The sequence below is a fragment of the Prionailurus viverrinus genome, chromosome B1 (assembly GCF_022837055.1).
Source record: "Prionailurus viverrinus isolate Anna chromosome B1, UM_Priviv_1.0, whole genome shotgun sequence".
NCBI classification, from domain to species: Eukaryota; Metazoa; Chordata; class Mammalia; order Carnivora; family Felidae; genus Prionailurus; species Prionailurus viverrinus.
Window position 1 is genome coordinate 137,327,832 of NC_062564.1, and position 14,911 is coordinate 137,342,742.

The following is a 14,911-nucleotide window of genomic DNA, read 5'->3' on the forward strand; positions in this document are numbered from 1 at the left end:
CTGCCCCTACACCACTTGCATGCATGTGCACTCTCTCTCTCAAAATAAATAAACTTAAAAAAAATAAAGCATTGGTTTTTAAACTACACTATTGGTTCCATTAGTGGAACATGAAATTAAATTTTCTATTTGGTATAAGTAGCAATCAAAAAATAGAACTGGATAGAATTTTTATAATTTTTTAAGAATTAGATAGAATTATTTTTTATTTTTTATTAATTTTTTTAATGTTTATTTATTTTTGAGAGAGAGACAGAGTGCAAGTGGGGGAGGGGAAGAGAGAGCCAGAGACACAGAATCCAAAGCAGGCTCCAGGCTCACAGCTGTCAGCACAGAGCCCGATGTGGGGCACGCACTCACATGAGATCATGACCTGAACTGAAGTCGGACACTTAACCGACTGAGCCACCCAGGTATCTTTGGATAGAATTTTTAAAAACTCAGAGGGCCTTACTCATCATATGAAAAATGTTTTTTGTTTGTTTTGTTTTTTTAGAGAGAGAGAGAGAGAGAGCATGCGACCACAAGACCAGGAGGGGAGAGACAAAGGGAGAGTGAGAGAGAGAATCTTAAGCAGGCTCCGTGCTCAGCCCAGAATCCAATGTGGGGATTTCACAGCTATGAGATCATAACCTGAACCAAAACCAGAGCTGGGCACTTAAACAACTAGGCCACGCAGGCATCCCGAGAAATATTATTTTTGAAATTTGGGGAGACTTCTCCTTCAGGGGGTTGTGTATATGTGTCTCTGTTGGACAGCGATGTAAAATATATTTCTAACTTGGGAACATGGTCAAAAATGTCTGCAAGTCATTGACATGGAAGGCCAACACTAGATGGTAAGCTCAGGGAATGTCTGAGAAAATCTCTCTCCTGCTCTTTGAAGGCCCCAAGCTTTTACCTGCCTTCTCAAAGGACACCTTGTAGCTCCTCAGGGTTCCAACCAGGTTTCCAAAGCCCTATCCTTTGACCTCTCCTTCAGAAACCTAAGAGGATCAAAGGAGGTGGAGGAACATTCTTGGTCACACCCAACACTGACAAAATTCTGCACTTGTTCTAAAACCATTAATGAAGATTTGTCCGTTATACTATTTCCTGTTCCTTATTAACTGTCCAACATGAAGAATTTCTTTATGAAATTAGAAAAGGGGGGGGGGGGGGCGCCTGAGTGGCTTTGTCAATTGAGTGTGGGTTCAAACCCCACATCAGGCTTTTTGCTGACAGTGTGGAGCCTGCTTCAGATTCTGTCTCTCTGTCCCTCCCCCACTTAACCGCACTTGTTCTCTCTCTCTCTCTCTCTCTCTCTCTCTCTCTCTCTCTCAAAAATAAACATTAAAAAAATTTTTAAAGAAATTAGATGAAAGAAAACCCTCTTCTCTATAAGTTGGTAGGTGTCCTCCCTTTGACCCTGAGTGCTGGAAAGCTCCAAAGCTTCTGGTGTGTTTGACCCTTGTCACTGTAATGTGGTTCAGCCTCCTCCATTCCTTAGTCCTGGCTTTCTTTCAAGTGTTTGCATTGTGTTTACTCCATTTTAATGACAGATGCCCAAATCCCTTCTGAAAACAGAAAGAATGTATGTGGAAAATATAAATGTCACTCCACTGGGCAGTGAGGGTTTCTATGGTTAGGACTGAGTCTTTTCTCCATATACTCCTTAATGCCTTTCTCACCAAGTTTGGTGAGTAAGGCATAACTGAATTCAATATTAAAGACATACAAAATGCAGGAAAAAGTGAGCCAAAAAAGAAAGAAAGCTTAATTTTAATGTAGGCTTTAAATGCCTACTTACCGCTAAATGATTATCTTCTCTTTTCGTTTCTTTTTTTTATTCACTCTCAAATCCATGCCATGTTGATGGCTACATACTCTGTCCATACCGATGCAAACTTCAAGAACTGTTCTTGCCTGGAAAAAAGGAAGAAAGCATTGGAAAAGGAGAACCAGGACAGTCTAAGAATTAGAAGTTGACACATTGGGAAATTGAATCATGAACACCGACCATGGGCCAAAGAGGGATTAATAGTATCCTTGTCCCTTTCCCTGACTGATTTTTGTCCACAGCACAAATAAACTTCTAATATACTATATCATTTACTTATTTATTTTATTTTCCCCTTCCCCCTAAAATGTAAGCTCCATGAGACTAGGGATTTTTTTCCCACTGCTATATCCTCAGTACACTGCACATAGTAGCTCTCAATTATCTCCAGAAACCACACTTAACCAATATTCTATTCTACTTCTTGAAACAATCATTAGTTTCTGCCACTCTATCTTCCCCAGCCCCACCATAGCTAATCAGCTTACTTGAGTCTATCAGGCATGAACTTCTATCTAATATAGGGAAGGGCAGGGTAAGTTTTAAGGTTTAAGAATCCTAAATTGAGTACGACTTCTGTGTGTCTTCTAAACTCCAACAAATCCTCAAACGCTCGCAAGGGAAGGTGTGGCGTTCTTAGGACCTAATGTACTTAGTGACCAGGAGACCAGCTCAGGGTCTCCCTGCAGCCCTGTCTGCATATCAACAGCTACCAACACAAACACAGCTGTCAGGCTTAATGGGCTCTTTCTCCATTTCACCCACAAACAAACTGGAGAGATCAAAAAAATAACTTAAGTGTACCAGCATAAAAGCCACTCATTAAGCTAAGCTTCCAGTCTCCTTTCCTTTGTGTTTCACTGAAAAGAACAGGACACAGAGATAAATAAATGTTTTGGTTCATTTTAGAAGTCCTGATCACTGAGAAGACAACAGGACGGAGTTCAAAGCCTACCAGATTCTAAGTCAGGAGATCTAGATTCTAGTCATACTTTGGTTACTGCTGTAACTCTTGGTCAATAAAATTCTATCTGGGACTCAGGTTTCTGGTCTGCAAAATGTGGATGATAGCCTTAATAATCTCAGGTGGTGGCTATGAAGGTAAAAGCAATGTTTTGTAGAAACAGGGAATCATATTAATATAAAATAATATCAAATGCTACCCTCCCCTGAAATTATATATATATATATATATATATATATATGATTCAAAAGGTTACAAGTATGTAGAAAGGGCAGTAAAAAATGATAGGTGAATATCCAAGGGTATGTCCATAGACAGCAAATTAATTTTCTACTTTCTGAGTTTGCCAAGTAGGGTATTTAACAACACTGCTAGATATATATTATTTTCCCATTTTAAAGATGATAAAGTGAGGTTTAGAAACCATTGATTCATTCAACATACATTTATGGAGCACCGCCAATTTAGGCACTGAAAGTCAAGTTACTTTCCCAAGGCAACACTACAGCCAGGCAACAAAATCAGGATTCATACCTAGGTCTGTCTGAGTCTAAAACCCACTTTAACAAAAATGATACAAAGTCTCTGGAAGCTGTAAGGAACCCTAGAGCTCATTCATTCCCAACCTTCTACTCCATGAAAGATTAAATTCCATGGAAGGATCTTTGCATCATTAAAAACTAAGATGAGAGCATCAACAGGCTGCTTACCAGTATTCCCAGATGACATCGCCAGCATATTGGATGACAAAGCAGAATCCAGTAATTCAGTTTAACAATTATTTACTGGTCACCAAGGATGAGCCATGTAACATGCCAGGTGTTTGTGGAGACACAAACATGAATAAGTATGTTCCTTCCCTGGAGAAGCTCAAAAGCGAAAGAGAAAACAGACATGGGGAAGGACAAAGGCATTGAAGGACAGCTGGAGATCCCTCTTGACAAACTTGTTTCTGAGTATGAGAGACAAACAGCCCCTGGGTTTAACTCTGTGTGTTTCATTGTTGCTTTTCATGTGAGTGTGGAGGCTGGGAGGACACTGAGGTTTTACAGAGGTGAAGCAGGTAAATGTTAGGCACCCTGCAGGTAGGTTATGTGAAGTATGGGCGAAATTCAAGTTTCGTTAAAAATAATCAATCTTTGGCTGTACTAACTAAATGTAGTAACGTGTGATTAGTACTTCCCGATTCTCAAAACATTTCTTCAAAAAATTATCCCTTCCAAGCGAAAACATTATGATTTGCCAAAAAGCCCTGATAACTTTTCTTTCAGGAAATGAAGATGCAGAAATTCTGCTCTTTCTACTTTTCTTTGCCATACAAAATTAACCCTCATTAATCCATCCCCTCAGGCTCATCGGTATTAAGAGTTTTATGTTAAATTAGTTTCCATTGCAAGCGGGGGGTGTCAGGGAAGAATATGTACCCTCTTTTTTTTTAATACTCTGAAACATATTCTGAAACATATATGGCAGGCAAGCATCTCAGAAAAATGAGTCACATTTCCATATGAAGATACAGGATTATCAGTAAACTTGATGAAATCTAAGTTCTCTTTCCCAGACATAATTGCCATACGGGAGCGTTCTCTCTCCCTGTTCTCCATCTTCATTAATATGCATGCAGCAGCGAGTGCTCTGCAGAGCAGGGAGGCACAGTGAATCTCTGAAGTTTAAAGTTTGTTAAAATGCACATAACTGTACATATTAAAAATCATAGCTTCTTCTGTCTCCTAGATGCATAGGGGAACTAGGTTTGAAATTAAAGATAAAAAAGGAAAGTGCAGAAAATTGTTCTGTTTCTCTCTCTGTCATATATTCATCAGGATAGAGCTGCACGACACATTCAATGAAATAAAATTAGTTTTTATAACTCAATGGGAGTTCTAGGAGAGCACCTGAACACAGTATTTGCAATGAACATTTGGAAAGACCTAGTCTCTCAGCCCCAAAGCAGTGATGCAGGTTCTATGAATATTAACGAAGAATAACCACACCAACAGGCAAATAGTTCTCTAATGTTCATATCCTCCTTTTTTTCTCCTCCAAAATGTTCCTTTCAATGCCTCTTGAACATCTCAAGCAAATGTCTCGTGCTTTGTGCCCTATACTTAGAATCATACTTGCTAGCTTAATTTCATATAGAAGGCTTTAGAACTGGAGTTGGCTCAGAAGCCACTCATTTTTCAATGGATACTTCCATACCCAGGCTGGAGTGACCTGATCCAGGCCTAGCAAGAATAGCTGGTGAAGATTTCACCTCAAAGTAAATGCCAGTGACCAGTGAGTGTCAAGGATGGATACGCGAGCATCATGTATCAGGAAAGACGTCACAATGAAAAGAAGGAATGAGCCCTCATTGGGTTTCTGCACGGGGTCTGGTGATTTGCTGCATTATCTCATTCAGTTTTTATAGTTCTTTGAGGTGAACGTTATTATACTCTCTTTACAAATTCATTCATTCATTCAACAAATATTTTGCAAGCCTCTATTACATACCATGCATTGTTTACAAGTAAGCTAGACTATAAGGTCCTCTCTCTTATGGAGCTTCATTGGATGATATAAATTTGAAAAGCTTTAAACCTACAGATAATTTATGCATAAGTATTAATAAAAGGCTACCAAATCAGTTACTAGACATTTCAGATACACATTCAGTATCTTTGAAGTGCTTTGTCAACTGTAAAGCAAACATAACAGCTTCACTTATAGGATATTTTATATATTTCATTTATACGACTGAATATTTCTGATCTGGAAAATGGTGATAAAAATACCTACTCCCAGAGTTGCTTTAAGGGCTATAGGAAATGGTATATATACGTTTATAGGCTGAAAACATGTTATTTGCTTCTCTATTTCACTTCCTTTCCCTCCAAATTATTCAAACATAATTTACCACTAACTGAAATGCAAAATGAGGAACATTTATACTGGATTTCCATGAGGGGAGAAGTAATGAAAAGGTTTCTTCAATGGAACTTACCTATGAGAAAATCCCATTGACTGACATCTGAGGAAGCATTACAGAGAAATTTTGTTGAATCTGAACAAAACAAAACCAAACCCATATTTTTGTGCATCTATACCATTCTATAACCTGTAACAAATATATATAAAATTACAGTCCAGCTTAACTGCAGCAAATTTTATGATAGTCTTCTCTACATTCTTCTTCTAGTATATCTAAAACTTACAGTTTTGAGAAATATATGAGAAGGAAAACAACAATACTTGATAAAACACCAGAAAGGAGTCATCGATGCTACCATGGAGAAATGTTTAATAATAAACCTATGATGAACATCCTAACATTCATGATGATTTCATTTCTCTCATTCTCTCTCTTTCTCATTTGTCTCAAATTTCTCAAAGACAGTACAAAATTTGGAGCAATATATTCTCAAAAGTCTCCAGAAGATGGTGATAAAGGCATTACCAGATCGGATTTAGGCTTTCTTTCCACCAGTTAAAAAGATGTTGGTGACACAAATTTTTTTTCTTCTTCCTGAAAAACTCTGTTAAGGAAAATTCCAAAACAGAAGCAATCCCAAAATAATCCTTTTACTAAAAGTCAACAATCCAAAGGATCCTATGATTCAAACTATTTTCCAAATTTCTCCAAAGTCCAAAGACATGCCTGGAAAGTTTTAGTTTTCATCTCAAGAGCCAACATTGAACGCTTTTTCTTCTTACAATAAATATTTGCAATAGAGGTGATCAAAATAATATTTGGGTCCAAAAAAGTTTTTATCATGATTTCCAAAATCTTTTATTTGTTTTTTTTTTCAAAATCTTTTAAATATTCCATTTCAGAGATTGACCATAATTAGGCATAATTATGTTTTGTGATGATGTCCTCTGGGAGAGTCTAGAAAACAGTTTTGACATAGTCATGTGACCTTATATAAATGACTGCTCCTTTCTCTGCCTGCTCTTCAACCGTAGAATGAGAGAATTATGACACCAGTCGTTCTCAAAGGAGGTGATCTCCACCCCAATCCCAATCCTCCCTCTCTCTGAGGTATTTATGGTTTAACAACTGGGGGGTGCTACTGACATCTAGTGGGTAGAGGCCAGGGATGCTCCTAGACATCCTACAGTGTGCAGAATAGCCCCCACAACAATGAATTATCCAGCACAAAATGTCAATCGTGCCTAGTGAGAAACTCTACATTAGAGGATCCATGAAGATGCTTTCAACTTTGAATTCTACAAAGTTAATAGCTATGTTATATGAGGTGGGATATACATTATACATTATATATATAATCTTGAATTTGCATTAAAGCCAAACTTCCAGCTTAAATAAATCTCAAGTTTGTCTTAAAGTTCTGAACAATAAGAAAGAAATGAAAGAACTCAGAAGCCAACTAGTTAAGCAATACGTGTTACCTGTCTACAGTAGACATATAGCATGTAGTCTGGAAAACATTTTAAGATGTATTTCCAAATGAAATAAAAAGCCAACCATTGTGGGTCACACCCGGAAGAAACTGGCTGGAGAACTGCTGGATGACCTGCATGGTCTATTAACAACTTTTTACTTCAAGCCAAAACCTGATTGAAGCCCATATACTTGGCTCAAACTAAAGCAAGACAGTTGTGAAGAGCTAGTTTTTTTAGCAGAGAAGTTTACAATGATTTTCAAATAATTTATTCTTCAAAGGAATTGATGGCAAGTGGGTGGGCAGAGGTGGTAATGGCAGTAGTAGCCAAGACTTAGAATATGCTCAATTCACCCATTAAATAGAGCAACAAGAGAGCCAAATTAAAAACTTAGCGGCAGGTGGGGGTGGGGCACGTGGGTGGCTCAGTTGGTTAAGCCTCCAACTTCGGCTCAGGTCATGATCTCCTAGTCAGTGAGTTGGAGCCAGCATTGGGCTCTGTGCTGACAGCTCAGAGCCTGGAGTCTGCTTCAGATTCTGTGTCTCCCTCTCTCTCTGCCCCTCCCCTGCTCACGCTTTGTCTCTCTCTGTCTCTCAAAAAAAACCAAACATTTAAAAAAATTTTTAAAACTTAGGACTACATTTACAACAAAATGAGGTGATATGAATCCAAAATATAAGTGGGGACAAACAACCAACAGCCACAAATTCTGCCCACTGCCATTGCTGCAAGAAGTAGGAAAAAAAAAAAGAGGTCTGTGGTCTTGAGAACAGGAGAACCTCAAAAGAGTCAAGTGGTATTATTGAAAATCATGGAAGGCCAACTTGAGAGTCATGACTGACACCAACATGGTTTTGCTCAACCTAATAGCACATCTGTAAAAGTACCTTAAGGAACAACCGAAAAGGGCTGGAGCAGTTCAGCCGCTGTGCACACATGAAACTGGCCAGCCAGGGATCCCTTCCAGGACAGTGTCTCCTAATGAGGAGACACTGCTGAGAGTGGAATCAAAATAAAGAAGGATGAGGACAATAGACACAAAGAAAGGAAATGGTCCAGATAAAAGTGGATCCCGGGAAAATTGTCAAGAAATCTCAGAGATCAAGCTAGGATTGCTTTTAAAGTCGTGTGTTTTTAGCACTACATGAAAATAAGCAAACAGTAAAGAAGAGAAAAGGGACTTCTGTGAACTTAGGAAAGCTGTCTAAACCAAATCTCCATCTATCACGCTAATGGATGGAAAAAGAAAGTTGGAGTAGCCATACTTATATCAGACAAACTAGATTTTAAAACAAAGACTGTAACAAGAGATGAAGAAGGGCATTATAGTATAAGGGGTCTATCCATCCTTCTAATATTTCTGAAAAATCAAACGCATTTAAAACTGAGTAGCAAAAAGGTTTGAAAGTCTACATCTTAGATAGTGACTATAACAGAAAAAATAATGAGGAACAGAATAACATCTCTGTAGTCCAGGGCTGTCCAATAAAACTTTCTCCCATGATAAAATTGCTCCATATTTGTGCTTCCAATACAGTAACTATTAAACACATGTGGCTCTTGACTAGTGAGCTCAAGGAAACAAATGTTTAATTTTATTACATTTTAATTAACTCAACTTGAAATAGCCACATGAGGCTAGTAGGTACTATGTTGGGGAGCACAGCTACAGACAACAAAAGCATGCCAAAAAACTCACTCAAAAACAGATCAAAACTGAAACAAAACATTTCAAAATAAGCTAAAGGCACTAAGAAAATCATGCAGTTTGAAAGAGCAACAGGAGTCACACGTATAATGACTTAGAATTGAGATCATAACACTCAAGAAATAATTAAAAATGAAGAAAAATGATTTTAGGGAATAAGACTAAATTAAAAGAAAACAAAAATAAACAAGCACCACAAATGATACATTATGAGAAACTGGAAGATAAAAAAAAGAAAAAATTTAAAAATCAAAAACAGATGAAAATGATTTGGGAAAGAAAACATATTAAAGACTAAGAGGACCCCATATATAGATAGTAAGAATAGTTAAAGAAGAAAACCAATGTTAATAAGTACTAAAACAAATTCTAGAGACTATAATTCAAGGACAAATTACTGAAATAAAAGAGACTTGAAATGGGGCGCCTGGGTGGCGCAGTCGGTTAAGCGTCCGACTTCAGCCAGGTTCACGATCTCGCAGTCCGGGAGTTCGAGCCCCGCGTCAGGCTCTGGGCTGATGGCTCAGAGCCTGGAGCCTGTTTCCGATTCTGTGTCTCCCTCTCTCTCTGCCCCTCCCCCGTTCATGCTCTGTCTCTCTCTGTCCCAAAAATAAATAAACGTTGGAAAAAAAAAAGAATTGAAATTACATATTGAAAATTCATACCATATACCTGAAAATACAAACCCAGAATGACCAAAAACAAGAGATGCATATTCTAATTAAAACACACACACACACACACACACAGGAATTTAAAGTAAAAGAATTCTTTTGGAAACTAGACTAAAGAGCACTTAGTAATAACACTATTAGATATCATCAAATTTTTCAAAAACACTGTATGCCAAAAGTCAATGTAACTAATTTAAAATACTTAAGGAAAATAAAATAGGAAGCAAAGATTCTATGTTCAGGAAAACAGAGCTTCAAAAAGAAAAGGATAGACAGTAAGCATAATTTAGTTCCTGCTGCCTCATGAGTGCTTCTTGAAGAATCTACCAGAGGCCAAGCTTACAAACAAGCCAGATGACTAGAGACTGATGTCAAGTATTAAATATATAGCTACTTATAAAATTAAGATTTAGTGAAGATTAAAAGGAAAAAAATTATAACATGTAATGGCTATGTGATCTAATAATGTACATTCAGTACACCATTAAAAAATGTTGGAAGGAGGTGCCTGGGTGGCTCAGTTGGTTAAGCGCAGGTCATGATCTCGCAGTTCATGAGTTCGAGCCCCATGCTGGGCTCTGTGCTGACAGCTTAGAGCCAGGAGCCTACTTCAGATTCTGTGTCTTCCTCTCTCTCTGCCCCTCCCCCACTCACGCTCTGTCTTTCTCTCTTTCAAAAATAAATAAACATAAAAAAAACCAATTTTTAAAAAATGTAGGGAGTATAAAACTAAGCACATTGAAATAATAATTATTATTATATTTAATTATTAACCAAAAAATAATTACTTTTAGTTTTTTGGAACTGGAAGTACATTGTTATTATGTATGTATAAAGAGGGATAACAAATAATTATGGGAATTTTCTATTTCAATTAACCCTAATGTCCTTGAGAACTAAGTTTCTTCATATGGAATTAAGAATATAAAGATATAAAATAGCTCCAGTTAAGTAAAACCACTATAATCCTGAATATAAATCGGAAATATTAGTATAAATTTATAAGCATTTTATGGTTATATACTAGAAAACTTATTTCAGTTTTATTTTATATCTTTATATTTATATAATAAGATATACAATTCATATCATATATTATTCATACTATAAATCATTTATATAGTGCAATATATACACATATGCATACATAATATATATCATACATACATGTGGTGTATATCCTACATATTTCTAATGAAAAATCTACAAAAATAAATATAGCAGAAGGCTGTGGTCTTGAAAAATCATCTCCACTAAAATAAACCAGAGCTTTTAAAGATATGGAGTCAGTACTAGGAAATGTACAAGATGACCTTAAAACATCTTTTTTTTTTTTAATTTTTTTTTCAACGTTTTTTATTTATTTTGGGACAGAGAGAGACAGAGCATGAACGGGGGAGGGGCAGAGAGAGAGGGAGACACAGAATCAGAAACAGGCTCCAGGCTCTGAGCCATCAGCCCAGAGCCTGATGCGGGGCTCGAACTCCCGGACCGCAAGATCGTGACCTGGCTGAAGTCGGACGCTTAACCGACTGCGCCACCCAGGCGCCCCTAAAACATCTTGACATATCAAATGGATAGCAAGGAATCTAAGACTACCCGGATCATGTCAAAAAAAGAAACAAATTTATGAGGACCCCACTGGCCAAAGATGAAACTCCAATAAGTATAAGCATTGCAATGGACTGAAAACCATCAAATATATTTAAATTATGTTTGAAACCCATGAATTCATAAAACCAATTTATTTTGAAGATTGAGTAAATAAGGGGCTCCTGGGTGGCTCAGTCGGTTAAGCGTCCAACTTCAGCTCAGGTCACTATCTTGCGGTCTGTGAGTTCGAGCCCTGCGTAGGGCTCTGTGCTGACTGCTCAGAGCCTGGAGCCTGTTTCAGATTCTGTGTCTCCTTCTCTCTCTGACCCTCCCCTGTTCATGCTCTGTCTCTCTCTGTCTCAAAAATAAATAAACGTTAAAAAAAAATTAAAAAAAAAGATTGAGTAAATAAAAAGACAACATTATCATCAGATAACCAAATGATATATATAAGGGGAATTATTTTTTTTAATATTTTTTAATGTTTATTTATTTTTGAGAGAGAGACAGAGCACGAGTGGGGTAGGGACAGAGAGAGAGGGAGACACAGAATCCAAAGCAGGCTCTAGGCTCTGAGTGGAACCTGAGTTCTATAAATGTCAAATGAATGGATGGATATATAAACCAACAAGACCGCCTAATAGGAATTCTAAGATTCAGAAAGGAACTCTTAAAGTCTGAAGGACTTTAAGCTTTAAAACAATGCAATTCTGTTTCAACATTAGTTAATTAGCTGGGCCTTTGGTGAAGTGTGTATCTCCTGGTACTTATAAATCAGTATGGAGAAAAGATCTCTTAGTGCTCCTGCCTTCCCTGAGGAACCAGGATGCATCCTTCTTAGGGACAATGCAAACTGATATTGCATCCCTTTGAGGCCTTATCATAACACAATGACAAATTTATTCCTTTTATATGTGTGTGTCTAACTTGGGCCACCGTGGCTTCCTTTTCTGCTTCATGGGCATAGTGACCAACAGAGGATAAAGAATGAAAGATCAGAAAGGAAGCTGGGATGAAACCCAAGACAGGGTTGAATACATAGATACAGTGTTAATCTTCATACTCAGAAGAAATGAGTTTAGGAGGAGCATGCAAAGAATGGGAGACGGAAGCTGGTTTACATTTACATGCATTGTCTGTACTAGTCACCCGGTCTTTGCTTCTCCCCACCTACTTACCCAAATGCAGTGATGCATAAATCTTCTTCCATGAAAAATACTGCCAGTTTTATGTTACTATCTTCATCCAAAGGACCCGTAATTAGTGCCTGTCAGAGACCATTATATGTAAAAAGAATCATACTATTTAGACAAGAAAGACACAACGTTTTGATTTGGATAAAAAACCAAATTTCCTTCAATAAGAAGTAATACTATTCCCTCTGCTACACAGAAACTACATTTAAAATTCTTCTGCTGCTGAGGTATAGTATATCACATGAACCTTATAATTTATGTAGCATTTCAATTGTTTCCTTATTTTTCTGGCCTTTTCTTAATACTTGTTTAAAAATCTCTCTGCCTTGGCCTCCTGAGCCTGTTGGAGTAATATTATGAAACAAATGACCAGACATAATGACTTTCCAAGGTCCTTGTGCTTCCTTATTAACATTCAGTTAGCATAAGTCCTGACTTTATTATTGACTACATTGAATACACAAGACACTGACCTCTGCCATCTGTGACTAAATCTCTTCCTGCAGATCTATCAGAATGGTTTCATATATGGAGGAAGCAAGAGAAAACAAAGCAGCAGCCACTTATCTTTTCTGTCCCTAGAAACTTTAACACACTCACATTTGCAATCCAAAAAAAGAAAAGAAAGCCTCCTTTGCATTAATTACTGTAAAATCTGGAGTGAGGATGGAACATAACCAAGAAGAAAAAGTCACGATGGCAATCCCAGATTTATCTTTTAAAACTAAGACAACACCACTGAATAAACAGAATCAGATATATTCACCCACTACAAAGCAAAATGACCAGCATATATAATTTATTACTGAGACTTAACATCGACTGACAGGATCCAAAGAATGCTTTGATTGGTTAATGATGACTTTATCACATTTGAATATTGGAAAATCTGCCAATTGTTTCCACATTCCACTTTATTCCCATATACAATCATACTCACAGAAAAACTGATGGAATTTTCTAAGTATAAGATGGCAAATTATGTTCTCTGGTCTTGAAGCTTTTGGTGAGTCTCAGAAATGGAAGCCAGGAGAAAAGTGTGATATAACGTACTAAGCTTTGTTCTGAAGACCTGGGCTTGAGTCTTGATTCTGCTACAGACTTTGTGATAGAAAGTGACTCTAACTCCCTGAATCTCCATCTCTTTATTTGACAAATAAGAGGACTGTAGATGATCTCATGCCAACATGAGCATTTATGTAGAAATTTATCACCATCCTTTTCTTTCTTTGCCTCTACTAAATTGGATTATGTTTTTCTGGCATTACAGAAGAGTATAGTCTCATACATCTCTGCTACCAGAGGTGAAATGATTTGGTCACATGTTAATTTTCAGAGATGGTGAAAAAGAAAACTGTGCCAATTTAGGCTATTTAAAAAGTGAAAGCTTTCTCTTAGCATATTTGAGTTTTTAATGTGGAGGAAGACAGAAGGAAGGACAAAGGCAGAAGGAGTGAATAGGAAGCCAGGATATGAGCAAATTGGTATACAGTAGTCCCCCTTTATCTACAGGGAATACATTCCAAGACCCCCAGTGGATACCTGAAACCACAGATAGTACCAAATGCGACATATACTATGGTTTTTCCTATACATACCTATGATAATGTTTAATTGATATATTAGGCATGGTGAGAGATTAACAACAATAACCATAATGCAATAGATCAATTATGACCATAGACTGTAGTAAAAGTTATATAAATGTGGTATCTTTCTCAGAATATCTTATTTTACCGTACTTAACCTTCTTGTGATGATGTGAGATGATAAAATGCCTACATGGTGAGATGGAATGAAGTGAGTGACATAGGCATTGTGACATGGCATTGGGCTACTTCAACCTTCTGGCAATTCCTTGGAAGAAGGATCATCTGCCTCCAGACCTCGGTTCACTGTGGATAACTAAACCTGAAGAAAGCAAAACTGCAAAGAGGGATGACTGTATACTAACATCATGCATCCATAATTCTGAGTCGTTAGGAAAACTAAGGGTTCTCAGCTTCTCTGAAGCACCTCCTTCTCCCCCATGTCTTTGCCAATCTACTTGACAAGAGAACAAACACAACTTAGATTTGTGGTGTTAGAGTACTTTGGGGTTTGCAAAGCTTTCTCAAATACATTACCTCATTTAGCCATTAATACAGCCCTTTGACATCAATTGGGTATGTATTATTATGATTATTATTATGATGATGATGATGATGACTACTACTACTGTTGCCATTTACAGATAAGAACACTCAGTTTGTGAGAGATTAAAATTTAAAAATTTATATAACTAAGAAAAGACTGGTTCTCAAACCAGGTACTCAGAATCTAAGTTCCTAATGTCTTTTTATGCCACTGATTACCCCAACCACAGTGCACATACAAACTGTAGTTTGGAAAAAGAAATCTCCTTCCTAAATTCATGTCAAAGAAAACCAAAACATGAGAGAGAGAGAGAGAGAGAGAGAGAGGGGTTAATGTCTTCAGAAGTAAGTTTTGGGTACATAATACAATACCAAAAGAGAATCAATGAAGCCAAATAAGATGCAAATTAGGAGAAAAAAAGAAAGAAACTTG

The 14,911-nt window shown here is 37.2% G+C and overlaps 1 long non-coding RNA gene across 1 annotated transcript; it reads right to left on the reverse strand.

The window, feature by feature from the left end:
- Positions 1-5,764: 5,764 nt before the first annotated feature.
- On the reverse strand, positions 5,765-13,682 carry LOC125164605 (uncharacterized). The gene is made up of 3 exons (XR_007151827.1): positions 13,284-13,682; positions 12,326-12,414; positions 5,765-5,829 (listed from the first exon to the last, which is right to left on the reverse strand). It is a non-coding gene; the product is annotated as an uncharacterized LOC125164605 (long non-coding RNA).
- Between the last annotated feature and the right edge of the window lie 1,229 nt (positions 13,683-14,911).